A 9,998-nucleotide genomic window follows, 5' to 3' on the forward strand; every position below is an offset into this window, starting at 1 on the left:
TGTAACAAAGACGAAAATTTTTTTAAAAAACAAGCAATAAGGTAAGCTTAAAAGAATAGTAATTTCAATACGTTATGATTAATAAACTAAATACGTAATAAATTATAGAATTAGCTTCATTGTTTCGTGTTTGTAGTAAAAATTGTAGTAAAATTTAACGAAACATCAATAAACCTTGTTTAATATTTGAGGCTATTAAACCTATTCGAATATGTAATAAATTAAAAGTATTAAAAAGTTAAAATTTTATCGCGAAATATTACTCTGTTATGATGTTTTAGAAAAACAAGTAAACTCTTTTAATTTAGCTTAGCAAATTTTATGGGAAGCAAAAGTTACTTTATATTTTTTTATTGTAGTCGATCTCACCAAACACTATCGCTAAGTAATCCGATCCGACGTAATTTATAATCTTTTAAAAGCATTTTCTGCATTTAGCACAAGCATAAAGTTCCAAGTATATGGCGGACAATCCACTTTTTTGAAAAGGTTGTCAAACTTTGGCAACAAGTATGCAAATAATATTGCAAAAGGGTCCTTATCGTTTGAACGTGAAATTTCGTTCTTTTCTTTATTTTTCGTCTTATTATAATATCCACTCATCACCGAAACACTTTTATTGATTCTTCTCAAACAAACCACCGGCATCGTGTCGTTAAAGAATTATGGTTTTTAAGTTCACCTTGGAGAATGTGTGATCTTCTTTTCAGGTCCGCACTAAGGAATATTTTACACCAAGAAATTACCAAATTTAATAATTAAACTAATTTAACAAAAATCGATCTTCATGAATCAAGAATTTTAGTCCCAAACATCCACAAATATCAATAAAATAAATCTTCATGAAGGGTTCTCTCCAGTTATCAGTATTAATGCCACCTACTAACAATTAATTATCTTGTATCTCGTTTATCGTTCTATTCATTAGTTCCTATAATTATAAGCGAATTTGTTGATTCTAATAATACATGAATTATGATTTTAGTTTGGAAACAAAATTGCCAATTAAATTAATAGAATTCGATTAAAGCCGGTTGTCAAATATCGTCTGAAACATATCAGCGACAAGATAAAGAGATATTTGTTTATGTTTTATTCATAAAATGTAACATTAATAGTTCCAGTTTTTTTCACGCGGCTTCTTGTCTAGTTAGAACGTTCAATCATCAATAAATGGAAAACGAGCGCGATCTTTTTTTAGCACTTTCGCATCATAAACAACTTTAAGGATACTATTCGTAATTGAATAACTATAGTTAATTGGTAATTATAGACGAACTAGTCAATATTTGCACATGCAATAATAATTACATTGACCCGAACAGTCTGTTATTTTATTTAAACTTTTAATACTTCTGCTAAATGATTTGTTAACGTTTTTGTCGTTTTAAATATAGTTGCAAATATATATGCATGTGACATTAATTGCATCTTTTTTATTGAAGCTTATGAGTTAATAAAAAATTATTTCCAGTATAAATCTACAACATTACATCATGGGAAATTTGAATCATTTGCAAAACACACGGGTAATATATGTACATATGTGTATTTCAAAATTTAAAATGTAAAAGCGGTATATATATCGAATAACTAAAATTAAAATATGGTAATTTTAAATTAAGACTTTTCAACTACAACGGGCCATCCCATATGTTGTTTTCTAAAAGTCATTTATGTTTTGTTTTATTTATAACTAGCTTTTCCTCGCGTCTTCGCTCGCAGAAATTAATACTGTTTCTCCATAAAACCTTTTAAATCCCAATTCACCCTTACAACGTTTTAATTTTATGTAATGTCGCCATCTTAGATTTCAAATACAAACGTAGCAACATTTCATCCTTAAGGGTTGATTTTTAAAAATTGCCAAAACACGTATTTGCTTAATGTCAACAATGAGCAACCTTCGAGTAAATCCAAGTACAAATAAAATATACACCATGGAAACGTTGCAACTTCTTTTCATTTGATTAATAATATCAAACAGCATCTAAACCAAGTCTCAAGTAAATTCAACCACAAATAAAGTATGTCCTCCCAAATAATTTTTTAAAATGTCGAGATAGGTCTTTCAGAAATTAAATGAGAGACCATTAAGACCAAGTTTCAAGTAAATCTGACGACAAATAGTATATATTCCATTTAAACATTGCAACTCCCCTTCACCACTGCTCCCCCCCCACGGGAATTGGATAAAAGGCATCCTATGTCCGTCTACTGGTTGTAAGCTACCTCCCCACCAATTTTCAGCCAAATCGGTTCAGCCGTTCTTGAGTTATAAATAGTGTAACTAACACGACTTTCTTTGATATTTTTTTTATGTAGATTTTGTTGTAGTAGAGTTACGTTACTAGAAACAGTAAACGATTCTGAGCTTATTAAAATTGGATAAAATATCATATTGTAGCAGAAATTGACTGAAAAGTGCCCCGCTGAGGCCGTCAAGTTTAGGCAAAGTAAGAAATTAAATCTCTTTCAAAGTCTACGATGCTCCTTATTAATAAACGCGAAAAATACAAGACTATTATGCTAACTAACATAATAAATAACAGTTTACAGGTGTTTCGATAAAATCTTATGTTGTGCCATAATTTTAGGTCTGTAACAAAGACGAAAATTTTTTTAAAAAACAAGCAATAAGGTAAGCTTAAAAGAATAGTAATTTCAATACGTTATGATTAATAAACTAAATACGTAATAAATTATAGAATTAGCTTCATTGTTTCGTGTTTGTAGTAAAAATTGTAGTAAAATTTAACGAAACATCAATAAACCTTGTTTAATATTTGAGGCTATTAAACCTATTCGAATATGTAATAAATTAAAAGTATTAAAAAGTTAAAATTTTATCGCGAAATATTACTCTGTTATGATGTTTTAGAAAAACAAGTAAACTCTTTTAATTTAGCTTAGCAAATTTTATGGGAAGCAAAAGTTACTTTATATTTTTTTATTGTAGTCGATCTCACCAAACACTATCGCTAAGTAATCCGATCCGACGTAATTTATAATCTTTTAAAAGCATTTTCTGCATTTAGCACAAGCATAAAGTTCCAAGTATATGGCGGACAATCCACTTTTTTGAAAAGGTTGTCAAACTTTGGCAACAAGTATGCAAATAATATTGCAAAAGGGTCCTTATCGTTTGAACGTGAAATTTCGTTCTTTTCTTTATTTTTCGTCTTATTATAATATCCACTCATCACCGAAACACTTTTATTGATTCTTCTCAAACAAACCACCGGCATCGTGTCGTTAAAGAATTATGGTTTTTAAGTTCACCTTGGAGAATGTGTGATCTTCTTTTCAGGTCCGCACTAAGGAATATTTTACACCAAGAAATTACCAAATTTAATAATTAAACTAATTTAACAAAAATCGATCTTCATGAATCAAGAATTTTAGTCCCAAACATCCACAAATATCAATAAAATAAATCTTCATGAAGGGTTCTCTCCAGTTATCAGTATTTATTTTCATTTTAACCGAAGCAAAAATAATCTTAATAGATACTTACTTGTTTAATCAATTAATATATGAATACTAAGTAGAGATTAGATAAAACAATCAAACGAAAATTGTAGATGTATATAAGTATGAATGATTTTGTCGCTTATTCTGTAATGCACTTTGCTCTGAAGTAATTAAAATATTATTTTCTAAGGTTGTATATGCAGGTATAGTCTAGAAGTCGTTTTTTGTTTTTTTTTTCTAAAAATTAACTTTTTTTTCAAATGTTTCGTGAACTCCGAAGACGTAGTCATTCTTTTAATTCTCTTTAAGTCGAAACACAACTGGAAATCCGAAAAATGTGTACTAACAAAATGGCAGAATAGAGATAACCATTAATTAATTATTATTCACATGTACCCATTTTTTCATAGTATTTATTTTTATTCGCGATTCAACAGCAGAAGATTATAAATATAATCAGTAGAAAAGGTCTCCATACAGCCTCAACCTGTTTCTTACCTAAAGTTACAATAATTATACCCCCAATCTCCATACAGATCCGTCCAAATTAACCAAATAAGAAAATAAGCATGTTGACGCAGACTGGTCATTTCTCTACTGTTGGTCGTTTGGATATGGTGAAAAATAAAAAGAAAAAATTGTATTTGGTAAGGTCAAGAATGGGTCGGTTGCCACCGGAATCGTCGATGTCCTTTTTTAATTACTACATTGTTGCTGTTTCTTTGCAATTGATTATAAATTTGAATCACTTGGAAAGGCAAGAAAAAACAAATAGTTGTAATAATTTACATAATTTTCAAAAAAAATTATAACGTACTGCACAATTACACTGCAATTGAAATTATTTTGTAGAATCAGAAATAAATTTGTTTGTAATTTTAAAATTTGTGCAGGTAGTTAACTTTTTACATGTTTAACTTCAAAATTGAAACGTTATGAATTATAAAACTGATGGATTTGTACCTTTTAGTTATAATTCCCATACTAATAATGCAACAAACTTTTTAGTACCTATCTCGTATTAAATAATATTCTTATACGATCAAAGCAACTTGTTTTACACTGTAACATACTCTATATACATCTATTTATTTAAATAATCGCTTATTTATTTCACATATGATATAAATTTATATCACAGTTGGGACCGTTTTGGAACTATTTATCTCACCTGCCTTGAATATTTCCGGAATGCTATTCGTCGGTTCCTTTTTATCATCACAGCCTGTGGTATTCGTCTATAATTACAGTAGTATGTATATGAAAATTAAGATTATGTTGATTAATCAAACACTGCATAAGTTTACCAACATATAAATTATTACTCCAGACTGTCGTATACCGCGAACAAGCTAAACTTTCAGGTATAGAAACGAATGTCCTTTGCCTTTGAAAATCGATGTTACTGTAAATACGCCAGATGTTTTTTTATTCTTGTATTAACTTTAATTTTTGTATAGGCATCTACGTCAAATGCCTCTTAAAAAAAGCAGAGGTTTAGTTTTTATAAGAAATCGATAATAACTCAAGAATTAAATCATGGAGTTGAGTACCTACGTATTTAGGCAAAATAACTGGTGTCCCTAAAACAAAAAACGAACCAAGTCTCTTAACTTGTGAGAGATATCTAAATAAGTAGGACCTTTAGGTACCTGGTCCTAAGTCAAAAGTTTCTAGAATCCAAAAAAATTGTACAAATGGCTTCTTGATCCACAAAATAATTTATTGTGAGTAACAAAACACTTAAGCAAACGTAATGATATAGACAGGAGACGAAAAATTAGAAGAAGTGGCTGATTTTAGGTATCTAGGAAGTCAGATAAGTCACAACGGAAGAAGTAGTAGAGATATAAAGAAAAGGATAGCGCAGGGTCGAGTCGCCTTCAATAAAAAGAAGTCACTTCTATACTCGGGAACGGTTAATTTAGAAATTATTAAAAATATTAATAATGAAAAGATTGTTAAAGGTGTATGTACGTTTGGAGCGCGGCGCTGTATGGGTGCGAATTATGGACGGTGGGCGCGGCGGAAAAGAAAAGGTTGGAAATGTTCGAAATGTGGTGTTACAGGCGAATGATGAGGATACCGTGGATAGAGAAAGTTAGAAATGAAGAGGCATTAGAAAGAATAGAAGAACAGAGAACTCTATGGAAGTCAAAAACAGGCGACATAGGTTGGTAGGACACCTTCTCAGGCATGAAGATCTAGTCAGACAGTCTATTAGAGGCAGAAACAGGAGTTAAGAGGAGTAGAGGTAGACTTAGATTAGATTACTGTTCGCAAATAATTAAGGATGTGGGATGTTCTAGTATTAAGGAAATACGAGAATTAGCTCAGGATAGGAAAGAGTGGAGGTGCGTGTCCAGTCAGTCTTAGGATTGATGACCTTATGATGACGATAACTTGGATGTTTATTACATATTACATAGGTATTAGCCATAATATTATTAACGAGAACAACATTTTTCCTGTTAATGAATTTTTTTCAAGCCAAATTCGCCGAATAAATTTTGTATCACAATTAGTAATAAATAATTAATGTTATTCATCAACTGTAAGTTACTGCATATAGAACAACAGCCATTGAACTACAACTACATACTAAAAATACTGGTGCCCGTCTCATTCATATAGAAAATATTGCCCAGAAAATATTACCACTTTAATTTTATAAATCATTCAAACAAAGCGCGTTACAAGCAAATTAAAACTATGTAAAATGTACTTAAAAAAATAGAAAATCCTCCGCAAAAGCCGTCCATTTTTTAACGACAACTTTCAGTTTCTCTTGCTAATTTATTAGTCAGAATAACATAACCATTTACTGAAATGATAAATAATCGCGAATAGTTCCAACGAGCTATTCAAACGGATAGCCAATACACAAAAGTATATTATATGTATATGTAAACATTTCGCTGATCGAATGAGTATTTTAACCTTTCTAATAGTCAATGTACGATCTGTACATATTATTGTCGGGGTATTTATCAAAATAACTACAAAAATTCTATAACAAGCCCAATTTATTAGGCAATTAATGTGAAAAATGAGCGTTCACACGTATAAAATTAAAGATCAGATGGAGTGGACTTTGGAGCGTAAGGTTTGTATACATATATCTCTCGGGAAATATTTCAACCAAACCGATTAAAGGGCTTACTTTTGCATCCCAACTAATATTATAAATGCGAATGTGAGTTTTTTTGTTTATTAGGATTTTACGCCTTGACTGCTCCACCTATTATCGTGAAATTTTGTAAACTTATTGACAGGACTATAGAAAAGGACATAGGGTACCTTTTATCCAGAAAAAAAATAGTGTTCCCGCGGAATAGAAAAATTATTTTTATATGGCGAAGGATATCAACACGAGCGAAACAATTTGTTATAATTAGTATTAGTCATTCATTATTCAGCTTTTCTAAAATTTCAATTTTATTATTCAAAAAAGTTAACTGTAAACCTCATACTTTTAACAAAATCCATTCCGAAAAATATTCCTAGATACGACCTAGCCACATTATAAGTATTGCACTTGAAAGCGTATGTTTGGTTGCATAAATACTAGCAGAGGTTTTGCGGTTACTCGCTTAACCCACCATTGATCTCTCTTTTTGCGAAAACTCGCAATGCAGTAAACATCTGGTATATGTTTTTTTATAGAACTTCAACCGATGTAAAATGTTTAGTAGAAGCCCAAATATGTTTTTTATATCACAACAGTTTAAAACAGGAACAAAACAAGGAAAGAATGGGTCAAGTTCTTTCAATAAAGTCCAGGATTCCAATGTTCTCGACTTCAAATGATTTCTAAGAATGGCAATAATCATAATCGTAGTAATGATAATGATAAACATTAACAAAAATGTTATTATAAGTTGTATAGAAATAGGGTTGCCATCTCTAAAATTTGGAAACTAGGACAAGACGCGTGAAAACCCCGGATTTCAGAGTCCAGAACCTGGACATGTCAACAGGTCTTTTTAAACGTAGTCAGTGTAATAAAAAACAGTTGAAAATGTCATAAATCACCCTTTTATTTATTTTCAGACCTTAAAATTAAATTTAGTCATTCTTTATCATCATTTTCAATGTACCTAACAAAACAGAATCTTATTACAGTTTGTTACAAATTGTTTTAATAATCAGTTAGATTTCTTTTACGTGTGTGGCGGGCGGCCCAAGACTTTAAATTTTTAAACCAGGACTACAAATGAGCCCCCCCCCCCGGACGCTCCCCGGATGCCCTCTAACCTAGGACAATAGGACAAATCCGGGGAAACCCGGACGGATGGCAACCTTATATAGATATAATACTTTTTAGACTACAGAAAACTCTTTTGTTCTCGTAAAAATATTAGAAACTACATACTTTCTATGTTATGTATACTCTAAAATTGACATTTATTTGTTTGGTTATTAACCACATAATAATAATTTTCAGATTCACGTCAAACCGTACTTAAAGTGTAATAATAACTTTATCTGATATTGTCTTGCTTCATAATATTATTTAATCATATTTTACAGTTGATAACAAAGTTTTTTCCTTGTAATTAACATATATAAACATTTTAAAAAGTCGATTTTGTCTGTCGAAAACTTAATTCGTAAAAAGTTTTTAAACAGTAACGATGTGATGTTTTTCATACCTCCTTCGGAGGTCTGAATTATTTCTGAATCTTGCGATTTTAATTTTGTAAACGGATTTTGGAAATAGAGGTGTCAGTCTACTAAGTAGCGTCTCTTTTTATTTAAAGTAAAGTTTTGAATGACTCAGTGATATCTAGACTTTTAGAGAAAACTTGAGGACTGGCCACGAGGCAAACGCCCGCTTTCCCGGCGGCTCCACCCAACTTTGGTAAAGTCAATGAAAGAAGTTATAAGATATCGGAATCAGTGTAAAGTTGTTAGAGTTTATTGAAATTCGATTTATCGGTTCACTGATAATTCTAACCAAAAATCTAAAAGCATTAAAACAAGAATGGAGAAAATTTACAAATGAATTTGTGCTACTATTTATTTTCATGTGATCCTGTTGGACAGACCCGAATAAAATGCGACGGAGATTTATCACAAGAACCGTCAATGATAAAGAATTTGATCAAGAATCAATAAAAGAATTGATCAAGCTCTCTCGATAACGTCAATTAAACATTATGAGAGTATAGTTGGGATGTTCAAAATTGACATAGTTCATAATAAAACTGTCGCATTTACTCATAAAGCATTTATTAGCTTAACAAGGACGTGTTCAAAACAAATGACTACAGTCCCAAGTGGGAACAAAAAAGAAGATACGTCCATTCTTACAGATAATTTATTGCGAGCTTTGCCAATTGTGATCGTCCCAACTATACCTATTAAAATCAATAAGAAATAGGTGAGATAGGTTAGTAGGATACCTTCTCAGGCATGAAGGGCTTGTTAGAGACGAATTAGAAGCAGAAACGGGAGTTAAGAGGGGTAGAGGCAAACCTAGATGAGATCCGCAAATAGTTAAAGATGTGAGATGTTCTAAATGCTTAATGTAAGCAGCGTATTAATTATGATAGGCCACTGTATACCATAAACAGACTAAACTTTCGCATATAGAAACGAATGCCCATTATAATAATAGTCGAAATTTCGTCGCTTTTTTTACGCTATTGCTGTAAATCCCCGATATATTTTGTACTTCCTTAGTCGTATTAGCTAAAAGGATGTTGTTTTATTTTTTAACATACTTTGTTGTTAGTAGTTGTATAATCTTAATTCTTTAGCAAAAAATGACACTTCTTTGCTGTTTTATGTATTTTTTACTGTTTTTAATGTTTATATTTGTATGTATATTTGTTTTCTTAGTTATAGATATTAAATATTAATATTCATTAATGTAAAAAAATCAATAATGTGAAACAACTGTTTTTTTTTTCGGTTCACACTATCGAGCGTCTACTTTAATATATATATACACATGGAAATTATTTTCTAATTTATGAGGAAAAGTAAAATAAATTAAGTTTGTTACATACTGACCACTTACGTATTCTATGAAAAGTGTTTAAATTAAAATATTTACATCAATTAGATATTTATCAAAATGTTGAGTACTTCCAATTAGTTTTATTATCTAATAATATCTCAATTTATTTTCTTGAAAAAAGTATTCAGTAAACAAAGCGGGATTATAAGCATTAAAATGGATTAGAACCATTCGGTTAAAAATTTGTGTATAATAAATAATAGATAAAATATTCCGATAAGATAACAAATGAGTCTATTATCTGTTAAGCTAAATTGAACATAGGTAGATATATATATTCGGAAGATAAATTAAAATTATATGCAGGTCAGGTCTACGTCATTCAAATACTCAAATTATTTTATACAATTAATAAATTAATTAAGTAACCGCACATTGCAGTATTTACTATTCAATGACGTATTCAAGTTAATAGTAACGTTACTTTTTTTTAATTCTCACAAATGTAATTAAACAAGTACGTCATCGATCAACTAAGCTTCAGAAAGAGTTTCTT

Source organism: Agrilus planipennis, unplaced genomic scaffold (genome assembly GCF_000699045.2).
Source record: "Agrilus planipennis isolate EAB-ADULT unplaced genomic scaffold, Apla_2.0 scaffold112, whole genome shotgun sequence".
NCBI lineage: Eukaryota > Metazoa > Arthropoda > Insecta > Coleoptera > Buprestidae > Agrilus > Agrilus planipennis.